The 9,903-nt window shown below is 31.5% G+C and overlaps 1 protein-coding gene across 1 annotated transcript in view; it reads right to left on the reverse strand.

Annotated features, from left to right (window-relative positions):
- LOC123004601 (dachshund homolog 1) overlaps positions 1-9,903 on the reverse strand; it is a 120,308-nt gene that overhangs the window by 45,156 nt on the left and 65,249 nt on the right. The gene's annotated exons all lie outside the window — the stretch shown is intronic.

A 9,903-nucleotide genomic window follows, 5' to 3' on the forward strand; every position in this document is an offset into this window, starting at 1 on the left:
CAAAATTAATTTTAGTTTTTAATTTCACTTTGTCGCATTTTTTTATTAATTCTCTTTCTTTTAAGTAGTAATTATTTTTTGTTATTTAAAAATTAACTTTTTTTTTACAAATAAAGAAAATAGTTAACAGTTTTAATTTAATTAGGAGACTGATACATTGCAAACCTAGGTTTGGATTTATTAATTATTAATATTTGTTAAAATCGTCTCATTTGAGCAGTTTTTTTAATTACCTCAACAATTTCTTATGTGATTAAATCAAAAAATTGAATCACTTCATTTTAGTGATGACTGATTTCATAATTACACACATTTCTTGGTTTAATTTGTGAAAATAGATCAAACCGGAAGTGGTTTGATTCAATTTGAGGATTTCCTCTGAATCAGAGCTGGAATTATCATGAATGCATTAACCGCAGTCCACAGGTAGTCAATTACATATCCGTTTACAAATCCACACGAATCAAACAGACATTCACACTTGTTGCTCCGAATATCAATTCCCTATCTGTATTTGATTATGGAAATGGACTGAACATATGGGCCTGATACCGCTAAATGATACATTACATTTGTATCACAGTGGCACGTCAAGTGTAACATTTTATCGCTTATTCATTGTTTATTTAATTATTACAGTTCCATATTTTCGTCCACGTCTAATCCTTCCATTAGTCGCTTTTTTGAATTTTTCGTTGCGGTTTGCGGTTGACTTTAGCATCTCTTGATGAGTGAGTAATTCCTCAGATATGGCGAATTATCCATTACATGCATTTGCGCATATTAAATCAATGTAGCAGACGACGTAACATACGAATGCGATAAGAAAACAGCTATTGTCAATACTTGATATTTCACATTAAAAGCCGTTTGATGCTAATGGAATACTGCACAGTCCAGGTGCCGATCGAGTGCTATTTATCACTTATCAGTCGTTTGGCATTATTTCCGATTGATTGTTTGGTTGAAAATAAAAAAGCCAAACCATTAAAAGCTTTAGATTAATATATGAATGGATAAATATGAGACAATTGGATGAGGTGCGAGAGAAATTAAATGTGTCTACTCGAGGAGCTAATGGGATTGAAATGCTTGACGAAAAACGACCATGAGAACCCAACTGGTTGTGGGATTAACTCGGGTGTTTTTATTTTCGAAATTGGAAAGATTAAAGCTCTTATCTTGATGCCAGTGTTGAGCAAATTTTGAGTCTTCAAGAACCCAAGGTGTTAATTATTACAACCAGTCGAACGGATCAAAATTAAGATAGACCAAGTGCTATAGGATGTGAATTTCTTTCAAACACTCGACTAAATTATTTTCTTAGTTTTTTCTTGTGAGAATCTTGCAGCTTCCCTCTCACGGTAATTTCATCCTGTTTGAGATCTGTCATTAGTAAAAGCGGCTCATTTCCATTCATCACTTTTTCATCACTTTGTAATGTGTGAAATTCTAACAGTCAAATAATTCAGTTCCTTTAAGGGCATTGTGGGTCCCGCTGACCAGGAGTAATGTTTTAATTAAATTATGTAAATGTAGCAGGTGCGGTACATTGCAGCATCCCTATATGGGTCCTGCTATTATATGTAAATGTGACACCCGCTAATGAGGTTAGTGCAAGAGATACAGATCCCGAGATCACCACATCGGCCACATACCCAATACCAGCCGAATAAACCATGCAAGCTGTTATCAGAAGCAGGTATCAGCGCACGAGACTTTATCTTACAACTTCATTAAAAAGCGACCTCAAGATTTCCAACTATTTATTTGACCGGTTCGTTTCTTTATTTAATGAACGAGAAAATTTTCGTTAATTATTTGTTTAGTAAAATTGCTGGTGCAATAAAATGACGTTTGGAAACGTTTTGTAAAAAATGATGATGAAAGCTATTAAAACGAACGAATTTATATGAAAAGCGCAGTAAAGCTTGGACATTTCTGTTTCTGCAGGTATGCAGGACCGTCCATTAGTTTTAGTGTTGTCCATTAAAATGCGTTTAAGTTGAGCAGTCCACAGTATATTAATAAACATAAAATTGAGCCACTAAAATGTGTTTATGCCGATGCGAAATACCTAATAAAGTCCAGTATAGTAATTTAATAATTTTCCTTGAATCGTTCTTAAGTAATTGCGTCTTCTGAAAGCCGCGTCCGTTTGTAAAATATCAAAAATTACATATAAATTACAGAAATTGCGCTATTACCCGCTCGATTGATTAGACGGAATAAAACATGACTTTGAATTTGATCACGATCAAGGCGAGCCTATTGTGATGGTATAGATTTTTGTCCGAGTGCAATCATTTCGATGACCGAGTTGACCCGGACAGAGAACTGCACTGAACGCTATCGCCACCATAAACTTTAAGTACCACGTAAAGCTCTTTCCTCGCTTGTAGACACGTCTTGACACATATCCAGGATATCGCAGTCGTGTTATTTACCGAACCGCTCCAAGGAAAGCACTTCTGCAAGGGGATATAGGCGCGCGAAGCACATCCTACAAAATGTTGCAACAAAACCAATTAAATACGCGGAACATCACTTAGAGACAAATTGTCGCAAAAATTAGCAAAACATATTCACTATTCACCACTTGGCAAGAATCGTGTTTAAATTTAAATTAAGTTATTAAAAAAAAGTCTTGAAGGCTTCTATGTAATAGATTTTTGACGATTCAAAATATGTCATGTAAGTTTAATAATTTTGCTATAAAAAATTACACACAACTAGAGATTTATTTAAGGATAAGTAAGGATAAGTTTAGAACTTTACTTAAATCCTTTCTTAAAGTGCCAATTAAAAATATAATTTCTTTTTAATACCTACATCCTTTTAATATTAAAATAAAAAAACTCAAAATTAAAACTTTTTTTTTATTATGAACCGCAATAACTTTAAACGTGATCTACAAACAAAAAATTATTTATAGGTATAATTTTGATTTCTAGATACTTTGCACTTCAGACCAAACTAATTAAAACAAGCTATTACTTGTTAATAATAATGCTTTTTTCAAAAGTTTTATTTGTGTTTAAAAACTAACGAAATGCATTTTAGGTTATTTCTGTAAAAGTAAAAGTAGCAACCTTTTTTATTTACAGCAATTTAAATCATAATAGTGCAGTAAGTCTTAGCTCAAACGATTTTAAATTTGTTAAATTTAACAAGGTTTTTTTTTATTTTTTATAAAAGATGCAATTTTTATTTGTTATTGTTTTTATGAGCTATGTAGGTAATAAGCTGTTTTATTCGAGATTATTGATATATCTAAATTTTTAACATTTCAATTTCAAGCCACAGTTGCTGTACCTAACATGTGGAATAAACTACATGTGAAAACAAGAATCTATGTTTAGATTAATTTTTATTTAAGAATTTTTGTTTTATTTAGTAAAAACAAAGTATTAAATGTTTGTTATGGAAAAAGACAGTTAGTTCAGATGATACTCTGCATTAATTACAGTTCATTTTCACAGGTTTCATACCTTTTCGATTAATAACTAATCAGTATAAGAAGTTATTGATCTAAATAATAAAATTATCAATTAAATCTATTAGTGAAGCAGAATAATTACTAGCAATACATATTTTTAATTGCACTCTTGAGTGATTAATTAAAACAGTCGATACTTTAGGATTGTAAATAAATCAAATACTAGATCAAGTTCACACATTTATATAATTTTTATCTCACACTTCAAGCCAGGTCGTAAATTTAAGTTGATTCTGAATTTAGGTATTTTATGGCTAAATCATTTCCAGAAAGCTATAAGAATCCGTAATTTACCACCGTTTAAAGACATTTTATGTTGCATTAACCATATAAGGATAAAAATAAATAGAAAATACGTAAATCTGAAGTTTCTGTATAACCGAGAGTGAAGTATACCTTAAGGCATCGCGAATACAAATTAGGAGTGGCTTTTGTAGGTAAAGTGAATTTAAGTAAATTTAAACAACCATTTTCAAAAACCAGTTTGTAATTTTGTTTTCAAGAAAAGTAAAGGAATTGTTTGGTGAATTAAGCAAAAATGTAAGTTTCGTCTTGATTAGGCTTTGTGTTTTGTGTAAGGATCGTTTCGTAGTTGGTTGTAGATGGTTGTTATGGGGCGTCGATAATTCGAAAACTAGTTACTCTAAGCCCTGCACGAGGAGTTTACTTAACATAACATTGCCTGGCACAGCTTTGAATTAATTGAATTATTGGACCGAAAAGAAATTAATCTTGTAATGTGAGGGGGATTCTGTAATAACTCGGTACAGCCGACCTGTTCGCCAGCTCTTACACGACTCACCACCACCGTACGCAAACTATGCAAGATAATTAAGACACAAAACGGTAATTAAGTTAACGATCAGCACCTAAAACATAAGTTAGTGCGGTGGTTTGCGTTTGAAGTTAATGAGGTGGTCGATTTAATTAATCGGATGTGTGTTTGATAATCGTGAATCGCAGATTGGGCGACTGTTTCAAAGTGTGGCATTCGAATCACATCGCTGCGAGCTGTTTGGATTACAGAATCTCAAACCGGGACCGAATCGGCGGTGTTGTTGCTCTTAGTTCTTCGCCCCCGGCGCTTACTTAGGCTGCCTCTGAGCTTTACGCCGCCCCGATTCAAACACAAACACACTAAACAACCAGTTTGATAGTTTATGCGATTCGGATGCTAAGCGATTTTAACCGACAACGTTTCAAAACATTTATAAAAATAAATACAAAATTCAAAGAAAATTTTCCAAATATAATTGAGTTTAGTTGGTACTAAACGACAAATAATTTGCAAAAATTAAAAAATTCATAGTAACAATAGTAAATTCACATCAGTGGCCAGTGTTGAACCATTTTCTAAGAAACATTTTTTTTGCCTTCAAGTTGTATTTTTTTAATTATTTTATCGACGAATGTAATAGTATATATTAAAAAACACGTTTTATAAGACCAGTCTTGAAGCACAAATTTAAAAAACGAGTGGCGTAGTAAAGAATGAGTGCTTCAAGGTTTTATGAAACGAGTTTTTTTATACCTACTATTTGCTTTTTTTATGCCGTTTTTAAACATTTTTTTTTCTTTAATCGAATTAGAGATTGTTGTGACGTTTGGTAATGTCTTTTTAAATGTCAAAATATCATCTAGTCGCCTTTTGACTATTAAGACATTTACATGATGACGTCGCGTTCTTTAATATGTTTATTAGAAAATCAAAATGGAGGCAAAGTAGTAGGTAAATAATTTTTTAGAATATTTGATATGCTAACCATACAAACAAATATATTTGGAATTATCACTTAGAACTTAAAAAAAACTTTAAAAGCATTCCAAACTATGACTTCAAAAAGTATTAGGTTTAAATTAATGAAATGTAATATAATTTTGAAAACAAATTAATAGTTGGTGAATAAAAAGTATGGAACCAAACGTTTTTTGCTTAAACTATTTACTTTTTGGAAAAACTAATTGATAAATGATAAAGAACTAAAAATGTAATGTTTTATGAAGAACACAATTTTTCGAGTTTTTTTTTGTTTTTTATTTTTTTAAATGGCAACCCACTATAAAAACCGTTTTTCTCATGACGGTTATAATCTAAGGATTACAACTCTCCACTTTATATTTAATTTTTATAATTTTTTTTTACTTAAATTGCAATTTTGACAAAAAAATCGCATAATTCAAAAACAAAATAAAACATTGTTCTCAAAATACGATCACATTTCTTGTATTATTTTAATTGATATTAATTATTATTTTCTAAACGCAAATCATTAAAAAAAACCGGTTGGTTCCATACTTTATATTACCCTGTTTATGTCTGTTGAATAAAAGTACCTAAAGTTCCTTACATTTAGAAGATTGTATTTTGGTTCTTAGTGTTTTCAAAACAGAAGCTATTGTACTTTTTTATATCACCTGTGGCAATACATTTTTAATTTTAAGTAGAAATTATTATAGTTTTAAATTATAGTTATTTATTATACAAGACGATAACAAAATTGTTTATCTATGAGTGAAAAGGTTAAGTTTACGAGTGACGAAGTCACTAGTGGACTTTTTTACGAGTAGAATACAATCTTTATCGTCGTGTATAATATTTCGTTTTATTTTGTACTCAACTACCAGAATTTCTTGAATATACACAGTAGATAAAAATTACTTTATTTCACTAGACGATAAAAGACTACTTTATCTACTGAAATTAATTGATAAAAGCACTCTTGGTATATCATCAACTCTTTTTAAAAATAATAGTTCCATTTTTTTCATGATGAACATCTTGAGTTTTTAAATAAAATCTTAAGAATCATTCGAGTTTTTTATTACTGATTTATACAGGGTGCGCCAGAACTCGCGCCCCAGAGAAAAATGCCATATAAGGTAAGAAACCAGGAACATGGAAAAAATGTTAAAAAAAAATTATCTATAAAAATTTCGAAGTTATGAGGGTTTAAAGWTTGCACTTTGACACTATTTATTTCTGTTGGAAAAATAATTTTCAAAGTTTTTTTGCTATAGGCTATTAAAAGAGAAAACAAGGAAGCTGTACCCTAAACTGTAACTCTGTTCAATGTTATTTGTGGCTTTTATTGGCAAAATTTTTGTCCCTTTACTAAATAATTGTAAAAAAACATATACAAGATCATCAATATCATTAAATAGATATAAAAAAATGTCAAATGTCAAAAAATAAATGTCAAAATTTTTTGACAGATAGAATTTTTTAAACATTTTTTTCATGTTCCTGGTATCTTACCATACTTGAAAATTTTCTCTGGGGCGCGAGTTCTGGCGCACCCTGTATAGGTATTTTTTCGTACAGAAAATCAGTATTTTACAGATTAAACGAAAGCAATAAATATTTTTACCTACTATATGCATATGACCACTTTGTTAAAGTGCTATAAACTACATATTTCTTCTAATCAAATGTTAATTTTTCTTGATATGTTTAGAATCTAAACTTTAGATCATTTCACGTGTTTGTTTAATAAATTTTCATAGTTGCTCTTAAAACCTTTCAAGTTTGTGAAAGTAAGCATTTTATTATTATTACTTTTCATGATTTTGAAAACGTGAAATACTTTTCAGCGGCTAGTCTTTTTGTATTGGATTTGCTGCAATATACAATCAAATTGCGCCTTTTCTAATGAGCCATAAAAGAGTGTTTACGCTATCACAAAATAAATGAGACATTAAAATCATCCGAGATCAAAGAGTTTTGTTCCCTTAAGCAATATGAGTCGTGTACGACAATTATAATAATGTTGTTCGATGTAACTGTTTTGATCGTGCAAACTGTAATCTTGGGTGGGCGACAGTTGACAGTTATGGTATGACAGCACTGTGTTAGTCGCAATTGCTTTCAACTTTGTATATCTGATTTATAGGGTCATTTTGGTGAAAAAAAGCAATTTATAATGTTATTGTCAAAAATTAATTCAGTGTCTTAAACAGGTTCTTTTTTCTGGTACCATTAATGGTCCCAAGCAATTTAGTACACTATAATAACACGGTACGATTGATTGGCCAGGTTTCAAAAATAATAATCGTTTAAAATTGATCGAGAATTTCTTTGAGGCATTGTATTTGAAATTAGTTTCAAATTAGCTGAAATTTATTTAAGTTTCGATTCCATATGGACGGTTTTTGTTGCAACAGCAGCAGCCGCATGTACAATCTGAACTTGCAGTTTCTTCATTTAAATTCTTCTTGTAGGAGAATCATAAAATGATAATGGCACTCCATAAATTGCCTCACCATATCATGGTGGACTTTCTGTTATAAAACCTGACTTTTTGTCTTGCCATCACATTTTAATTAAAACATTTGTTACAGTTCCATCCATAAATCGCAATCGCCATGCAACTTATTATTTAGCCCAGAGATTGTTATTTGCGTATAAAATATATCATGAAAAATTGTTTCGTAGGCGGACAATACAAAGTGGTCTACTGAAACGGTTGCTAGTGGCTACTTGAAATTATCCTGCTACCAATATTTGCTTCATTATCAAGAAAAAATCTGACACACAATCCACATCTTTATCCTTCACAATGCAATATTAATTGGGGATTTTAAATTTGGTCAGGCCGAAGGCGCGAACATAAATCCTAAATGCCATCGCAAAGAGTTATTTATGCGAATTTTGCCATAACTCGCCATTTCCAACTGCATTATAATATTTTATGAACATTTTCCACTTGAAAACGGGAGATGATGATGATGACGATGTGCTTTGCAATTCCACTTTTATTCGCCTTCATGCACGTTTTTACTCGATATGTATCAATTAAACCATTATGTTGTCATTACAAATCGTCGGTAATGATACAGGTGGAGTTCATAAGTCATTGCCGCGGCATTCATTCAACTTAATAAGAGACTTTTGTTTCCTGTTGTGTTTGATCAGTTTCGATGTTACCGTTCTTTTTACATCAATTTCAGTAATTGAACGATGATTGGCCTTTTTCGGATGTTCCATCAACTCGCATTTGCACATCGCGATGATAAAGTGCACCAATCACAACCAGAACGCTATAAATGCACTAATATACATTTTAAATGACAACAATTAGGTACACTTGAGTGCTGCTACGATCGAGTAATCCTTGAAGTTTATAACTGGAAGAATTTTTTGATACGTTGCTATAAACGTTTCAAAATCTTTTATTTTATTCTACTTTTTCCTATGTTGGTTTCTTTGTTGTATTGTTCTTTTTAATTACTTACTTTACTTATTGAGAACTTAGTTTTAAGCAATTAAACTTAATTTAGGTAATTAATTTATGAAAGAAGTAGCATTTTGAACACGTTTAAAAAGTTGAAAAGTTAATTATCATTTCGGAAATGCAGTGCAGTGGGTTGAAAGCCGTTGGTATCTGTGCCAGATCGTAATAAAATGTAAGAATGTGTTGAAGTTTGGTGCAGCAGACGTCACTAATTATGGATAAGACGGTAAATATGCGGCATCGAGTCTGAAAACATAACCTTTATATAACACAATGTAGGACCCTCTGCAGTCATTAAAAGTTTACAACCAATGTTGCTATTAGCGTTGTTCTTTATGCCGGTATCCGTCCGTGCATTCGGCATTAACATTGCTCATTTAATGCCCTGGTGCATTTAAAAATACGATGACAGTCCCCTGTATTATTGGCGCATTCATAAATTTACGATATTAATAATAAAACCGTAATTTATTGCAAGTTTTAAAATTCCTTTTAATACGTTTCGCTTAATACGTTTTTAAATATGTTACGGAATAAAGCTCGAACCTATAAAACAAAAGCGTTTTAATCTGAGTTGTCGTTTTTCGATCGAAATATGCAAAAGTTGCTGGTATACCACCTGACTTCCAGACATGAAAGCCTTATAATTTGGTCTCCGTTCTGATTGTTGCATGCATAAACGATCAACACAGCCGTCCAGTCGAACATCCGAACATAAATCGACGCGAATCCAGTAAAACGTGTTCGATCGTCCGCACTCGATGCTCTACCATATCAAAATAGTCATAATTGTTCCTTCAGGCTCGTATCACCGATATAATCTTATTTAGTCCGTTTGAACGCATTATCTCCCGTCTGAGACGAATTTTACCAATAATTCCTCACCGACCTGATCGTTATTCAAGCTATTCCAACCATCAGACGCAAAAATCCTTCAGCTGTCGACAAAATTATAACACCACAAAGATACCTACTTGATAACTCGACTATTATTAGTTAGCTATTTATAAAAGACACTATTTTATTTCTTATATTCAACAAGATTTACAAGTCAAAATTATAAATTAATCATATTCTTTGTTTTTCACAAAACAATTAAAAATTAGCCTTAATTTAAAAAGTCTAGGTAAAAAAACGTTGAAAGATTTCAGGGGGTGGTTTCCTAGGTCCAAA

This window comes from Tribolium madens, unplaced genomic scaffold, assembly GCF_015345945.1.
Source record: "Tribolium madens isolate multiple individuals breed KSU strain unplaced genomic scaffold, Tmad_KSU_1.1 Scaffold_20;HRSCAF=117;Tcas5.2_LG4, whole genome shotgun sequence".
In the NCBI taxonomy this organism is placed as follows: domain Eukaryota; kingdom Metazoa; phylum Arthropoda; class Insecta; order Coleoptera; family Tenebrionidae; genus Tribolium; species Tribolium madens.